General features: G+C 48.5%; 1 pseudogene; it reads left to right on the top strand.

Annotated features, from left to right (window-relative positions):
• The window catches only part of LOC147135069 (pleiotropic regulator 1-like), a 29,001-nt pseudogene that overhangs the window by 8,868 nt on the left and 3,177 nt on the right, over positions 1-16,956 (top strand).

Genomic DNA, 16,956 nt, shown 5'->3' with positions numbered 1-16,956 from the left:
GGTGCCCTCGGCACTGGGCATCGATCCAAAGCAGCAAATAGGGAAGTGTTGAATGTGCCATTGGAAATGAATGGGGAGCCGTAAATCTTACAACAACAAAAAATACAAGTTTTAATTGCATGAATTTTTGGAATGATTTGAAATTTGAACGGGGTGAATCGGATGATGTATGTGGAAGTAATTACAGTTTGAATGTGCCATTGGAAATGAATGGGGTGTTAGGGGGTGAAAAAGGTTGAATTTTGGAGGAACCATAATAGTTGGGGTGTAACAAAAAAGAGCAGCCATGGCATGAATATTTGGAATAGTTTAAAGTTTGAACGGAGTGAATCGGATGAAGTATGTGGAAGTAGCGGCACGCCAAAGTTTTGGAGTTGCAAAAAAGAAGCAATATCATAGTAATACAAGAGAATGCAATTCCTGGAGAAATTGTGTGTGAAGGCGAAGGAAGCTGTATGGAAACATCAGAATGCGTTAGAATGAAGTTGAACGACCTAGAAAACAATCCGAAGGGAAACAGAAAAAGAGGGAGTAAGGAAACAATGAAGGAAGGAAGTCAGGGAAAAACAACAAGGAAATCAAAGAATGATGGAATCAAAGAAAGGGAGGAAGCAAGGAGCCAAGATAACAAGGCAAACAAGCAAGTAAGGAAACAAAATAAAAATACAAAATAGTAGAAAGGAAAATATGAGGCGAAAAAATGAGGAAGAAAGCACACTAGGAAGCAAGGAAGGAAGGAAACAAGGAATCTCGGGAAGGACGGAACCTGCGGATGAGAAATCCCAATATTTTTGAACAAAATGGTCACATCATTAGGGACACCTGGGGATGAAAAATTGGGGTGGTCCAATACTTTTGAACAACATGGTTGCTTCATTAGGAACAGCTGGGGATGAAAAATCGGGGTGTCCCAATACTTTTGAACAATATGGCCGCTGCATTAGGGACACCTGAGGATGAAAATTCAGGTTGTCCCAATACTTTTGAACAACATGCCCAAGATGGCCGCCGCACTGGTTAGATCGGCGTGAGTATCCCCAGTCTAGCTTATGTCCCTGACCAAGATGGCCGCCGAACTGGGGAGACCTCGGGGAGAGTATCTCCAGTCTAGCTAATGTTGGTGACCAAGATGGCCGCCGTACCGGGGAAACCTCGGGGCTAGTATCCCCTGTCTAGCTTATGTCCCTGACCAAGATGGCCGCCACACTGGGGAGACCTTGGGGCGAATATCCCCAGTCTAGCTAATGTCCCTGACCAAGATGGCCGCCGCACCGGGGAGACATCGGTGTGAGTATGCCCAGTTTAGCTAATGTCCCTAACCAAGATGGCTGGCGCACCAGGGAGACATCGGGGTAAGTATTCCCAGTCTAGATAATGTCTCTGACCAAGGTGGCCGCCGCACCGGGGAGACCTCAGGGCGAGTATCCCCAATCTAGCCAACGCCCCTCTCAAAGATGGCCACCGCACCGGGGAGATCTCGGGGCTTGTATCCCCAGTCTAGCTATTGTCCCTTTCCAAGATGGCCGCCGAACCGAGGAGACCTCGGAGCAACTACCCCAGTCTAGCAAATGTCCCTGTCCAAGATGGCCGCCGCACAGGGGAGACCTCGGAATGAGTATCCCCAGTCTAGCTAGTATCCATGACCAAGATGTTCGCCGCACCTGGGAGACCTCGGGGCAGTCCCTAGTCTAGTTAATAACCCTGACCAAGATGGCCGCCGCACCGGGGAGGCCTTGGGGCTAGTATCCCCAGTCAAGATAATTTCCCTGATCAAGTTTGCCGCCGCACCAAGGAGACGTCAGGGTGAGTGTCCGCAGTCTCGCTAATGTCCCTGACCAAGATGGCCGCCACAATGGGGAGACTTCTGGGCAAGTATCCCCAGTCTTGCTAATGTCCCTGACCAAGATGGCTGTCGCACCGGGGAGACCTCGGGGCGAGTATCCCTGGTCTAGCTAATGTACCTGACTATGATGGGCGCCGTGCCGGGGAGACCTCGGGGCGAGTATCCCCAGTCTAGATAATTTCCCTGACCAAGATGGCCGCCGCAACGGGGAGACCTCGGAATGAGTAACCCCAGTATCGCTAATGTCCCTGACCAAGATGGCCGCAGCACCGGGGAGACGTTGGGGTGAGTATCCCCTGTCTAGTTATCGTCCCTGACCAAGATGGCTGCCGCACGGAGGAGACATCGGGATGAGTGTCCCCAGTATAGTTAATATCTCTGACCAAGATTTTCGCTGCACCTGTGAGACCTCGGGTCAAGTATCCCCAGTCTAGTTAATGTTCCTGACCAAGATGGCCGTCGCACCCGGGAGACCTCGGGGCGTGTATCCCCAGCCGAGCTAATGTCCCTCTCCAAGATGGCCGCCGCCACGTGGAGACCTCAGGGCAAGTTTCCCCAGTCCCGCTAATGTCCCTGACCAAGATGTCCGCCGCACCAGGGAGACCTCGGAGTGAGTATCCGTAGTCTAGCTAATGTCCCTGACCAAGATGGCCGCCACAACGGGGAGACCTCGGGGCGTGTATCCCCAGTCGAGCTATTGTCCCTCTCGAAGATGGCTGCCGCACAGGGGCGACCTCAGGGCGATTAACCCAGTCTAGCTTATGTGTCTGACTAAGATTGCTGCCGCACCGGGGAGACCTCGGGGCGAGTATCCCTAGTCTAGCTATTGTCCCTGACCATGATGGCCGCCGCACCGGGGAGACCTCGGGGCGAGTTTCCCCGGTCTAGCTAATTTCCCTGACCAAGATAGCCACCGCAACGGGGAGAACTCGGGGCAAGTTTCCCCAGTCTTGCTAATGTCCCTGACCAAGATGGACGCTGCACCCGGGAGACTTCGTAGTGAGTATCCCAAGTCTAGCTAATGTCCCTGACCAAGATGGCCGCCACAACGGGGAGACCTCGGGGCGTGCATCTCCAGTCTAGCTAATGTTAGTGACCAAGATGGCCGTCGCACCGAGGAGACTTTGTGGCGACCAAGATGCCCGTCGCACCGAGGAGACTTTGTGGCGAGTATCCCCAGTCTAGCTAATGTCCCTGACCAAGATGGCCGCCGTACTGGGGTGATCTCTGGGTGAGTAACCCAAGTCTAGCTAATGTCCTTGACCAAGATGGCCGCCGCATTGGGCAGACCTTGGGGCGAGTATCCCCAGTCGAGCAAACGTCTCTGTCCAAGATGGCCGCCGCACTTGTGAGACCTTGGGGTGAGTATCCCCAGTCAATCTAATGTCGGTGACCAAGATGGCTGCCGCACAGGGGAGACCTCGGGGCCAATATCCCCAGTCAAGCTAAAGGTCCTGCCCAAGATGCCCGCCGCAATGGGGTGACCACACAGTGAGTATCCCCAGTCTAGCTGAGTATCCCCAGTCAAGCTAATTTCCCTGATCAAGATGGCCACCACACCGGGGAGACCTCGGGGCGAATAACCCTAGTCTAGCTAATGTCCCTGACCAAGATGGCTGCTGCACCGGGAAGACCTCAGGGTGATTATCCCCAGTCTAGCTGAGAATCCCCAGTCTAGCTAATGTCCCTGCCCAAGATTGCCGCCGCGCTGGGGTGACCTCGGGGTGAGTATCCCCAGTCAAGCTAATGTAGCTGACCAAGATGGCCGCAGCACCGGGGGGATGTTGGGGTGAGTATCCCCAGTCTAGCTATAGTCCCTGACCAAGATGGCCGCTGCACCTGGGAAGACCTCAGGGCGAGTATCCCCAGTGGAGCTAATTTCCCTGATCAAGTTTGCCACCGCACCAAGGAGACGTCAGGGTGAGTATCCGCAGTCTAGCTAATGTCCCTGTCAAAGATGGCAGCCAAACCAGGGATACGTCGGGGTGAGTATCCTCAGTCTAGCTAAATTCCGTGACCAAGATTGCTGCCGCACCGGGGAGACCTCAGGACTTGTATCCCTAATCAAGCTAATGTCCCTGACCAAGATGGCTGCCACAATGGGGAGACTTCTGGGCAAGTATCTCCAGTCTAGCTAATGTCCCTGACCAGGATGGCCTTTGCACCGGGGAAACCTCGGGGCGAGTATCCCTAGTCTAGCTAATGTCCCTGACTATGATGGCCGTCGTGCCGGGGAGACCTCGGGGCGAGTATATCCAGTCTAACTTATGTCCCTGACCAAGATGGCCGCCGCACTTGTGAGACCTCGGGGCGAGTTTCCAATGTCAAGCTAATGTCCCTGAACAAGATGGCGCCCGCACTGTGGCGACCACGGGGTCAGTGTCCCTGCTCTAGCTAATGCCACTGCCCAAGATGGCTGCCTTTCCAAGATGGCCGCCGCACTTGGAAGACCTCGGGGTGAGTATCCCCAGTCAAGCTAATGTGTCTGTCCAAGACGGCCGCCGCATTGGGACGACCTCGGGGTCAGTAACCCCAGTCTAGTTAATGTCCCTGTCCAATATGGCCGCCTCACCGGGGAGGCTTGGGGTGAGTATCCCCAGTCTAGCTAATGTCCCTTTCCAAGATAGCTGCCACACTAGGAAGACCACGTTGTGAATATCCCCAGTCTAGCTAATGTCCTGCCCAAGATGGCCGCCACACTATGGAGAACTCGGGGCCAGTTTACCCAGTCTATCTAATGTCCCTGCTAAAGGTGGCCGCCACACTGGGGAGGCCACGGGGTGAGTATCCCCAGTCTAGCCAATATCCCTGTCCAAGGTGTCTGCCGCACTGGGGAGACCTCGGGGTAAGTATCCCGAGTCTTGCTAATAGCCCTGCCCAAGGTGGCCGCCACACTGGGGAGACCTCGGGGTGAGTATCTCCAATCTAGCTAATGACCCTGCCAAAGATGGCCGCCACACTGTGGAGACCTCGGGATTAGTATCCCCAGTCTAGCTAATGTCCTTGCCCAAGGTGGCTGCCTGTCCAAGATGGCGTCCGCACTTGGAAGTCCTCGGGTAGAGTATCCCCTGTCAAGCTATTAGCCCTGCCCAAGATGGCCGCCGCACTTGGAAGACCTCGGGGTAAGTATTCCCAGTCAAGCTAAGGTCCCTGCCCAAGATGGCCGCCGCATTGGGGCGACCTTGGGGTGAGTATCCCCTGTCAAGTTAATGTCTCTGTCCAATATGACCGCCGCACCGGGGATACCTCGGGGTGAGTATTCCCAGTCTAGCTAATGTCCCTCTCCAAGATGGCTGCCGCACTGTGGCGACCACGGGGTCAGTGTCCCCGCTCTAGCTAATATCACTGCTCAAGATGGCCGCCTGTCCAAGATGGCCGCCGCACTTGGAAGACCTCGGGGTGTGTATCCCCAGTCTAGCTAATGACCCTGCCCAAGATGGCCGCCTGTCCAAGATGGCTGCCGCACTGGGGCGACCTCGGGTTGAGCATCCCCAGTCTAGCTAATGATCCCTGTCCAAGATGGTTGCCATAGTGGGGAGACCTCGGGGTGAGTATCAACCGTGTAGCTAATGTCCCTGTCAAAGATGTCCGCCGCACCGGTGAGACCTCGGGGTGAGTATCCCCTGTCTCGCGAATGTCCCTGATCAAGATGGCCGCCGCACCAGGGAGGCCTCGGGGTGAGTATACTCAGTCCATCTAATTTCCCTGTCCAAGATGGCTGCCGCACTGTGGCGACCACGGGGTGAGTATCACCAGTCTAGCTATTGTCACTGCCCAAGATGGCCGCCCCACCAGGGAGGCCTCGGGGTGAGTATCCCCAGTCTAGGTAATGTCCCTGTCCAAGATGGCTTCTGCACTGTGGCGATCATGGGGTGAGTATCCCCAGTTTAGTTAATGTCGCTGCCCAAGATGGCCGCCTGTCGGAGATGGCCACCGCACTTGGAAGACATCGGGGTGAGTATCCCCAGTCTAGCTAATGTCCCTGTCCAAGATGGCTGCCACACCGGGGAGACATCAGGGTGAGTATCCCCAGTCAAGTTAATGTCCCTCCCCAAGATGGCCGCCGCACTGGGGAGACCTAGGGATGAGTATTCCCAGTCTAGCTAATGACCCTGCCCAAGATGGCCACCGCACTGTGGAGACCTCGGGGTGAGTATCCACAGTCTAGCTAAGATAGCCCAAGATAGCCGCCCGTCCAAGATGGCCGCCGCACTTGGAAGACCTCGGGGTGAGTATCCCTAGTCTAGCTAATGTCCCTGCCCAAGATGGGCCCCCACACTGGGGAAACCTCCGGGTGAGTATCCCCATTCTAGCTATTTTCCCTGACCAAGATGGCCGCTGCACTCGGGAGAGCTCGGGGTGAGTATCCCCAGTCTAGCTAATGTCCCTGCCCAAGATGGCCGCCACACTGGGGAGACCTTGGGTTGAGTATCCCAAGTATCCCTAGTCTAGCTAATGTCCCTGCCCAAGATGGGCCCCCACACTGGGGAAACCTCCGGGTGAGTATCCCCATTCTAGCTATTTTCCCTGACCAAGATGGCCGCTGCACTCGGGAGAGCTCGGGGTGAGTATCCCCAGTCTAGCTAATGTCCCTGCCCAAGATGGGCCCCCACACTGGGGAAACCTCCGGGTGAGTATCCCCATTCTAGCTATTTTCCCTGACCAAGATGGCCGCTGCACTCGGGAGAGCTCGGGGTGAGTATCCCCAGTCTAGCTAATGTCACTGCCCAAGATGACCGCCGCACTGGGGAGATCTCGGGGTGATAATGGAATGGTGTAAACGTGAAATGTTGCATGTGCCATTCAGCAAAAAAAAAAAAAAAAGGAAATTCCGATGGCATGAATTTTTCAAATAATTTGAAATTCGAACGGGGTGAATCGGATGATGTATGAGGAAGTAGTAGAACTTTGAATTTGCCATTGGAAATGAATGGGGGTTTTTTTGGTCAAAAACAGGGAATTTTGGGGGAACCATAAAAGTTAGGGGGGTAAACAAACGAACCCCTGGAAGCCGTGAATTTTTGGAATCCATTAAAGTTGCATTGGCGAGAATCGGGTGAAAACTGTGTAAGTAGAAGCAAGCCAAAATAGTGTGAGGAATAATATAGAATCTCTAAAAATAATAAAATTGAAGGTGAACAATAACATATGTGTGAAGGCCTTCACCTTCACACAATAATAATAAAGGTGAAAAGTGTAGAATTACATATGTGTGAAGGCCTTCGGCTTCACACAATATAATAATAATAAAAATAATAATAAAGGTGAATGGTCTAGAATAATATTCGCCTTCACACAATATTTGCCTTCACACAATAATAATAATAATAATACAAATAATGATAAAGGTGAATGGTGTCGAATAACATACCTGTATGTGTGAAGGCCTTCGCCTTCACACAATAACTCAAATGGCGGCAGCGCTGAACTGTGGGCTCGCGCACGTACATTCAAATAAATGAAAAACACGACATTAAAACAAGATACAGTAAAACTGAAAATAGATCAACATTACCTGCAACACAGTATGGTGGGAGCAATGATGAAGTCGTATTCAGTCTGATATTCATCTGCGCAACATACGAGCATTTGCTAATCAATTTAACATAGTAAACGACAAAATGTCACTTTAACAACAATACAGAAAGCAATGTGGGCTCATAACGATTAATGGGACTATTTGAGCGCACCACAGCAGTATAAAAGAATCAAATCAAAGTATATTGTACATTTAATGGGACAATCAACGAGAAGCAACTCACCACTGTGCACTCCTCGTAGCTCTGACTGACGCTACGGTGGAATGCAGGTGCCACACTGTGTGCTGTTCGTCACTTCCGCCATAATTTAATAATGTTTCTATTTCACTCCGTTACATATATATATATGTAAATAGTCCCCGAGGATTTGCTACACCAATCCGAGCTCTGAGAGCTGTGTAACATATGATGCAAGCGGTGAGCTTGTAGCACAACATTTCAGCTTGTGTCAGGCTTTGGTCTTTTCTTTGTATTCTTGTTTGTGTCGTAAATACTATGAAAAGTTGTTTTTGGTGTGGAGAAAGCGAGGATGAAAAAATTGCTGAATCGGCGTAGGAAGAGGAGTGAACAATCAGCCTGCTCTTCATGTCTATTTATTACATTACAAATGTATGAACATGTTTGGAAAAAAATGGAAATAAAGCAATTTTGCATACATCCATAAAAAGTAATTGTTGCGTTTCCATTATAATCTTGGAATTAATGTGGAAAAAAATTAAAAGTATATTTCACCTGTTCTAATAGCTTTCTTTGATCCTTGAATACGATTCTTTTCCTGTAAAATACAACAGTTGAAAGATACACTAATGACGTACAACTAATATGGTATTTGAATTTTGCTTTACAAAATGTGCAAATTATTTTGGATTTCAATGAGCCATCGAGCAACTTTTTCAAGTAAAACTACGTAAAAGTCCGTCTTTGCGACAGTGACTCTCCTCTCAGTTTGGCTGCACAGTGAGCAGAGGTCAGCTGCTACAGGAAGTAAATAAAACTGAGTTAAACTGAGTTAATTTTTTTTAGTGCATTATCAAATTTATCTTTGCACAACAACATCAATAAAGAAATTTGAATAAAATGCAACGCAGGATTGTAGTTAAGGTAAGCTTTTTTAACATACAGTGACTACATACAATGTTACTTAAGACAAAAGTAACAAACACTTTCACACTTTATTTGGCGATGTCTAAGTCGTCCGGCCGCTGGCCGGCCGGGAGCGCGCTGCGCTGCGTTCACGAATTATAAACACAGCTATTCTACTGTACTATCCGATTTTTACAAAACTTTACTAGAGCAAACACATCATTACAAATATGGAGGAGAAAATATCCGGCTTGACTCTGACTAAATCAACGGCACATTTGAATAGTGGACGAGACTAAGCGAGAGGCTGCGATGACGCGCACCGAGTCAGCTAACGTACACGACAGTGTGTGGAAAAGGTAAATCCACTTGTGCTCTGGTTGGTCGATCTCGCGCTGGGAACCAGTCACCGCCTTTTATGAGTGCCTGCGGGTATGTACAAAGCCTTCGAGTCAACTCATATCTTTGAAACAATGCGTCTTTCTGCACTATAGCTCCCGATATGGCTGTGTTGTTTCATTTTTAATTTATGAATGCTTCTGAAAAATCCGCAATGCACTGAGGCGCGAAAGTTGAAGCGCGAAGTAGCGAGAGATCACTGTATTCCTTTCTGTTGAACGTTTTATCGAAGGCATTTTCTATTGATATCGATCACGTCAATCGTGATACATACTGATATTGAATTATCGGTCCAGCCCAGTGTCAGTGCAAGAGAAGCACTATTTTTCATTTAAAAAAAAATATATATATCAAGTGGTAATTAGCATCCTCTATTCTGTTACAAAGACGTTGCTATCGTCATTGTCTACACACTTATATCTTAATCATTTGTCACGTTCCACTGATTCCACTGGTTCAGTGTTCACAAGCGTGTCGTCTATATCCAGGGTCCCCAACCACCGGGCCGCGGACCGGTACCGGGCCACAGGCCTCTTTGGACGCTCCCGGCCTTAATGGGTTAAAAACAGAAAATGACATATACGCTCTCCTAGCTTTAAAGGTAGAAAGATGCAACAGCGTTCCCAGCTCTAATGGTAGAAACGCGGTTGTACGCTCCCGGCCTTATTGGGTTAAAGAAGAAGTCAACCCAAACATTTCTTTTCCAATAATATATTGTATGCAATCCCACTAGTTGAAACACAGCATTCTGATGAATTTTGCATTTGTGGAATATGAGTTAAACAGCAAAATCAACCCGTTTTTAGTCATCTCCGGGGGGGCATCCGTTTTGTCACTTCTGTCGACTAATAATGACATCTCTACTCAGGGCTCAGAACGACCAATCATGGCTCAGCTTCAGAAAACAGGTGAGCTTCATCTCAAATGAGAGCGATGATATGCTGGTGTGACCCATCATATGATGCACAGTGGAAGAGAATGGTGAAGGGAATGTTTCCAATCCCCCACACAAGCGATTCTAGCTGATATTCCATATTCAAAACTATATAGAAAGTCAACCCATGGATTAAACTAACCTTGAAAATTTGGAAAATGACCCAGGCCTATTGGAAAAAGAGACTGTTATTTTGAAATGGTGTGCGTATGATTCTGATTTTATGCCCAGAAAATCTGACCTTAGATTTAAGAGTTGGACAACGAAGGGGATAAAGGCTCTATGTAAGGTAATGGAAGGAGGAAAACTGCATTGTTTTCGAAATGCTTCGGAAAAACTATGACCTTGGAAGGATTTTTATCGATATCTACAAATGCAGCAATATGTTGATATGAATCTAAAAACGGCGAGAGGTTTGGATGTGGACCTGTTAGACAGACACAGACAATTGAGGGTAAAATTGTTTCATACCTATGCAAGGGTCTATCAAATCTCAGACCGTATTCAACATCCTATATTTAAAAACAAATGGGAAAAGGGGGGGGGGGGGGGTGGGTGGTTCTACGTACAGTATATCCGAGGTCGAATGGACGATGATATGGAGGTAGCAGTGGATATGCACCAGCTTACTAAGATGGAGAAAGTTTGGTTGGAAAGGGTTGATTTCCGGCGCCGCGCGAGTGGCAGCCCGCTACAGTAGCTCCGGCTCATCGGTGAGCCTTTTCGTGGGTTTTTGTTCCTTAATATTACTCTACCTCATCCCTTTTTCATATAGTTGATAGTCGTAACTTGCGTAGCAATGGACACCCAAACTGCGGTATTCTTGCTGCTGCTGATTGCTATTTTTTGCGCGATTGTGTCCGGCGACTTGGCTCGGAGCCGCGCCCCCATTGTTTACAGCCGGAATCAGCTGTTAGCACTCCGTGCTAACCCTGCGCCGGCTCCCGGGGCGAGACCCGATATCCCCCGTGAGCTGAAGAGGAAGAGGCGGGGATGTCGTGCGGGGGTTAAACGCCGGGAAAGTAGGAGACGATACCATCCGTCCTCCCGTCTGTTATCATGGGGAATGTTAGATCGCTCCCCAACAAGATGGACGAGCTAGCGGCGCTTACCCGGCATGAGAGGGACTTCCGGGAGGCTAGCCTGATGCTATTCACGGAGTCGTGGCTAACAGCGCTAATGCCGAACGCTGTCGTAGAATTGGACGGTTTCCAAATCATACGCGCGGACAGGACGCTGGAGAGTGGAAAGAGGAAAGGAGGAGGGCTGGCTGTGTTTGTGAACGATAGATGGTGTAATCCTGGGCACATCACGATTAAGGAGCAGCTTTGCAGCAGGGATATTGAGCTGCTAGCTGTTGGCATGAGGCCATTCTACATCCCGCGAGAGTTTAGTCATGTGATCGCGGTGACCGTCTACGTCCCACCAGCTGCCAGCAGCGACAGAGCCTGTGATGTCTTGACTGCAGCAGTGAGCAGGCTACAAACACAGCACCCAAATGCCCTGATACTCATCTCTGGTGACTTCAATCATGACTTCCTCCTCTCTGCCTTCATTCACACAGTATGTCACGTGCCACACCAGAGACAATAAAACACTGGACCTTTTCTATGCCAACACCAAGGAGGCATACACATCACTGCCCCTTCCCCCGCTGGGCAAAGCTGATCACAATCTGGTGGCTCTCCAGTCTGTGTACAAACCTCTGGTCCGCAGGCAGCCAGCTGTGACCCGCACGGTTCAGAGATGGTCTGGAGAGGCCGAGGAGGCCTTAAAGGACTGCTTCAGCACAACTGTGTGGGAAGTATTCAGCGATGCTCACGGGGAAAACATTAGTAGTCTAGCGGACACTGTTACAGACTATATAAATTTCTGCATGGAGAACACCATACCCACCAGGACAGTAAGGTGTTTCTCCAACAACAAACCCTGGATCACACCAGACATAAAAGATCTCCTGAAGGAGAAGAGGAGGGCTTTTGCGTCAGGCAACATAGAGGAGCGGAAGACTGTGCAGCGCCAGCTGAGGAGGAGGATCAGAGAGGGGAAAAGGTCCTACAGGAAGAGGATGGAGGAGCAGCTAATGCAGAATAACGCCAGGGGAGTCTGGAGGGGCCTGAAGACCATCTCAGGCCTCGAACAACCCAAGACCCAGACTGGGGGGGACCTGCAGTGGGCAAATGAGCTGAACCTCTTTTTCAATAGGTTCGATCAGATGCCTGCCCCCACTCAGTCTCTCCTGCTGCACCCTCCACCTACCCCTCCTGCTGGGCGTGTCACCCCCTCCCCCCTTTTCTCCACAGTCTCCAGCTCCCAGCTACACCAGCTAGCCACCACTCCCTCCTGCCCAACCTTGGCCTTCACAACATCTCAGGTGAGGAACCAGCTGAAGAAGATGAAGGCGAGGAAGGCAGCGGGTCCAGATGGCATCAGCCCCCAGCTCCTCAAATCCTGCGCAGACCAGCTGTGTGGAATTGTCCAGCACATGTTCAACCTGAGCCTGAAGCTGGGCAGGGTCCCCCAGCTATGGAAAACATCCTGCCTGGTCCCGGTGCCAAAGACCCCCCACCCGAAGGAGCTCAACAGCTTCAGACCAGTGGCGCTGACGTCTCACCTGATGAAGACCCTGGAGAAACTGGTCCTTGTCCACCTGCGCCCCCTGGTGAGCTCCTCAATGGACCCACTCCAGTTCGCATATCAGCCAGTGTGGATGATGCCATCATCTATCTCCTCCACACTTCACTCTCCCACCTGGAGAAGGCGGGGAGCACTGTGAGGATCATGTTCTTTGATTTCTCCAGTGCTTTCAACACCATCCAGCCCACCCTACTGGGAGACAAGCTGGAGCGGGCGGGGGTGGCCCACCACCTCACCACATGGATCCAAGACTACCTCACAAACCGGCCACAGTATGTGAGAACACAGGACTGTGTGTCTGATGTGCTCCACTGCAGCACGGGGGCCCCACAGGGAACTGTCTTGGCTCCCTTCCTGTTCACCCTCTACACCTCGGACTTCAACTACAACACCCCTACCTGTCACCTGCAGAAGTTCTCTGACGACTCTGCGATTGTCGGCCTCATCACAGGCGGAGATGATCGGGAGTACAGAGAACTTACTCAGGGTTTTGTGGACTGGTGCCAGCAGAACCGCCTCCTGATCAATGCGGGGAAATCCAAAGAAATGGTGGTGGATTTCGGTAGGCGCCAGCACTCTTCACCTGCACCAGTGAATATCCGGGGAACAGGTGTTGAGAGAGTCTCAACTTACAAGTACCTGGGTGTTCATCTGAACAATAAACTGGACTGGTGCGACAACACAGACGCCCTCTATAGGAAGAGTCAAAGCAGACTCCTCCTACTTAGGAGACAGGTCTTTTGGGGTTCAGGGGACACTCCTCAGGAACTTTTATGACTCGGTGGTTGCATCGGTCATCATCCAGGGAGTGCTCACCTGGACAGGCGGCGTCTCGGCCCGGGACAAGAAGCGGCTGGACAAACTGGTCAGGAGGGCCGGCGCTGTCCTGGGCTGTTCCCTGGACTCTGTGGACTCGGTGGGGGACAGGAGGATGTTGGCCAAGCTGTCATCAATGCTTAGCAACCCGGACCACCCCCTCCAGGGCACCCTAACAGCACTCCACAGCACCTTCAGTGACAGACTGTTACACCCTCGCTGTGCAAAGGAGAGATTCCGCCGTTCCTTCTTGCCTGCTGCTGTCAGACTCTTTAACAAGAACATTGTTTAGTCTCTACACACTGGCGGACATTAGTGCAATTGTGCAGTCCTGCACCTGAGCTCATATCGTGCAATACCCAATATTCCCCACTACTGTAATACCGTGCAATACTCAACATTCCCCACTACTGTTAGTCTAGTTTTATTTTTATCCAATGCTGTTCCTAACATACTACAGCACTGCAGCACTGTCACTTACTTAGAGTATTTTTCCTCTGTACTATGTACAGGCCAAAATGAGTGTTCCTCATACTTTTTATGTAGATGTATGTTGGTGTGTATATACATGTATATATACACATGTGACTGCTTTTATTTACATAGGTTTGATCCCGACTGTTTGCCGTCAATGTTATACATTAATGGCTACATTATGCCGCCGTCCCTGTGTGACCTATATCTTTGCTGCTGTAACAATGAAAATTTCCCCGCTGTGGGATCAATAAAGGCATTCTTACCTTATCTTATCTTACCTTAAAATACACAAATACATGTCACACTTACTCAGAAACCCCGTTATGATAACAATCCTCCCATTTATTAGAGGAATTGCAGTAATCACGATGCAAACCATTACCATGGTTTCTGGGCTTGCCCCACTCTTAAAGACTTCTGGAAGAATATTCACAAGGCATAACAGGATATATTTAAGTATCTCCGGAGAGTATGTTTTTATTGTTTGGACATATTCCTCAGGATTGGTTAAAAAAGACAAACAATTGTTTGCATTTTGTTGGTGGCTAGTGAAAAGGTCCTCACTCGACGCTAAAAGGGTGGATGGACATGACTATGGACATTTACCAAATGAAAGAAAATAACAATGTTAATCATAGAAGAGGACAATTTGTTTCCTGCTAGGAGAAGTGGATTAATTTTGTTCAACCCCTGAGGCTGGACTTCACTTTTGATAATGTTGTACATATGTACATAATTCTATGGAGATACATTTATCTGTGAATAGATGTGATATTTGGTGCGTTGCACAAATTTGTATTGATAAGCGATGTGTATATTACATGAGGAATAGGATTTCAACATGCTTTTTTATTTTTGTCTGTTTTTTTGTGGTTTATTTTGATCCTTTGTAATAAAAAAAAAACAAACACAAAAAGTTACCCCAAAAAAATAAAAAAACACCTTGCAGCCAGCCACACAGCTGCCAGCGTTCCAGAGAACCATCGGCACGCCGGGGCGGCTGAGCAATCTCATCCGCCTTTGACCCTATTGGTACGTCCCAAAGTTGATTGGAATTCCTTTGGCATGCTGCCACCCGTCTCCCTTTCAAAGTATTATTATTATTATTATTAATAATATTTATTTATTTATTTATTTTGCAGGCGATCATGGAAAGTGGCGGCAGCAGGACTTCTGCACTCTTGTGGCGAGCACCCACCATGCCCAAGCCTCAGTGGCACCCACCATGGAAACTCTTTTTGGTGACTGCATCCCCTAGAACCCGTGCACTTATTCATATTTTACCCGAGTGTTATTCATGTGTGTTGTTGATGCGACAGGTCATCAGCGGTCATCTTGGCTGGGTACGCTCCATTGCTATGGAGCCCGGCAATCAGTGGTTTGTCACCGGCTCAGCTGATAGAACCATCAAGAAGACTTGTACTCAAATGGATTTAAAAAAAAAAAAAAAGAAACGGGGCTTAGACCGACCCCTCGTAATTACAGTGGTCCCTCGCTATATCTTGGTTCATCTTTCATGGACTCGCTACGTCATATTTTTTACCTTGCAATTCAGCATGCTGTTTTTTACAGCGTACAAACCCGTATTGTGTTCTAAGTGCTTGCCTGTATTTTTTACCTTGCAATTAGCATGCTGTTTTTTACAGCGTACAACCCCCCCCAAAGAGTTAATCCACCTGTTTTTAGCCATCACTGGGGTGGCTAAAATTTTGTCACATCTGTCAACTGAAAATAACATCACAGTTGCTCAGGTAACAACCAATCACAGCTCACCTATTTTTTTTTAAACAGAGTCATGATTAGTCGTTATTTGAGCCCTTAGCGCATCTGTGTTGTAATTTTCACTCGACAGAAGTGATGAAATGGCTAGATTTTGCCCCCTTGACTCATATTCCACAAACACAATATTAATCAGAATGCCTTGTTTCAACTAGGAGTCCTGCATAGAACATATTCTTGAAAAAAAATGGTTGGGTTGACTTCCCTCTTCAATTGAAAAAATAAGCATTGGATTCAACTCACACAAACAGTCTCTCAGCCCTTTCAAACACACACGCCTACACGCGCACATGCACGCACACGTGTCCGCGCAGGCACACACCCACACACACACACACAATCGTTTACATTAGTGTTGTTCTGACAGATATGTTTATTTCGTCTTGGGAGTGACTTGTTGCTCAAGTGCCGCTTGGATTTAGAACTATACGTATACGAGAGCAGTCATTTTTACGGATGTCACTTTTATTGCGCTCTGGCAATGACTTCATTGACTAAAAAAGATTATTACTCGCTACTCGAGTGTCTTATAAAGGTATTTTGTTTATCAAAATTCTGTTGTGGGTATATTTTAATGTAAATTGTGTCAGATAACTGAATGAGAAACAGGTGGTGTACCGCTGAGATTGTCCCGTGCGGCTCTCGATCGTGCTGCATTGTTTCTACTGTTATAAAATACAGCTGCTTTGGAGCAAACGGCATATTATTTTGTATTTATTATTTTTCTTTGTTCGTTAATATTGTTTTGTGAGTATATATTTCTTTATGTATATTATGCTTAAGCATTTATTCCTTTTTAATTTGGTTTGGGACGGCGCTAAGAAGAAACGAGAGAGAGAGAGAGAGGTGAATTAGAGCGAGACTGTTCACGTCTGACTCAAAGGACTCAACAAAACACTGTCCTGCTGTGTCGGTTCACTTTATCACGGAAGACGGCAGAAGAAATACATAAAGTCAAACCTATATTGTAACCCGCCATACTACGGCCTCCGAAGATAAGGAAGAACAACTTTTAAGCGTCACACTACCAACGCGTACCTTGCGTCTATCACAGAGGGGCTGGAGACTCAGCCGTGCATGTGTCAGCTGAGCAATTCATCCTCATCGTCAATATTTTGAAGCAGATGTAACGCCTCCTCTACTCTAAAGCTTTTTTTTCAAGATACATGTATAGATCATGGTGACCAGCAGCCTTTATCAATGCAGCTTTGAAAATAACCCGCTATATTGACAGCCTTAATATATATATCAATAATAATAAAGTATGCTTATTTTTCTTACTAAGGTTTGAGCTTTGAGCATGTTTTAACAAGAGTATCACAGATTATTACCCCCGCGGCAAACGAGGGACCACTGTATAGCAGAGTGCAATTGACGAGTGATTTATTTTTGTGTTGCCTGAAGGAATGTCCTTGCCTATTTTCACCACCTGTGCTAGACTTGGTAGG

Source organism: Filicampus tigris, chromosome 15 (assembly GCF_054856515.1).
Source record: "Filicampus tigris isolate MCC_2025a chromosome 15, RoL_Ftig_1.0, whole genome shotgun sequence".
Classification (NCBI taxonomy): domain Eukaryota; kingdom Metazoa; phylum Chordata; class Actinopteri; order Syngnathiformes; family Syngnathidae; genus Filicampus; species Filicampus tigris.
Note: the sequence above shows the minus strand (reverse complement) of the source record. Positions and strands in the feature narration are given on the sequence as shown.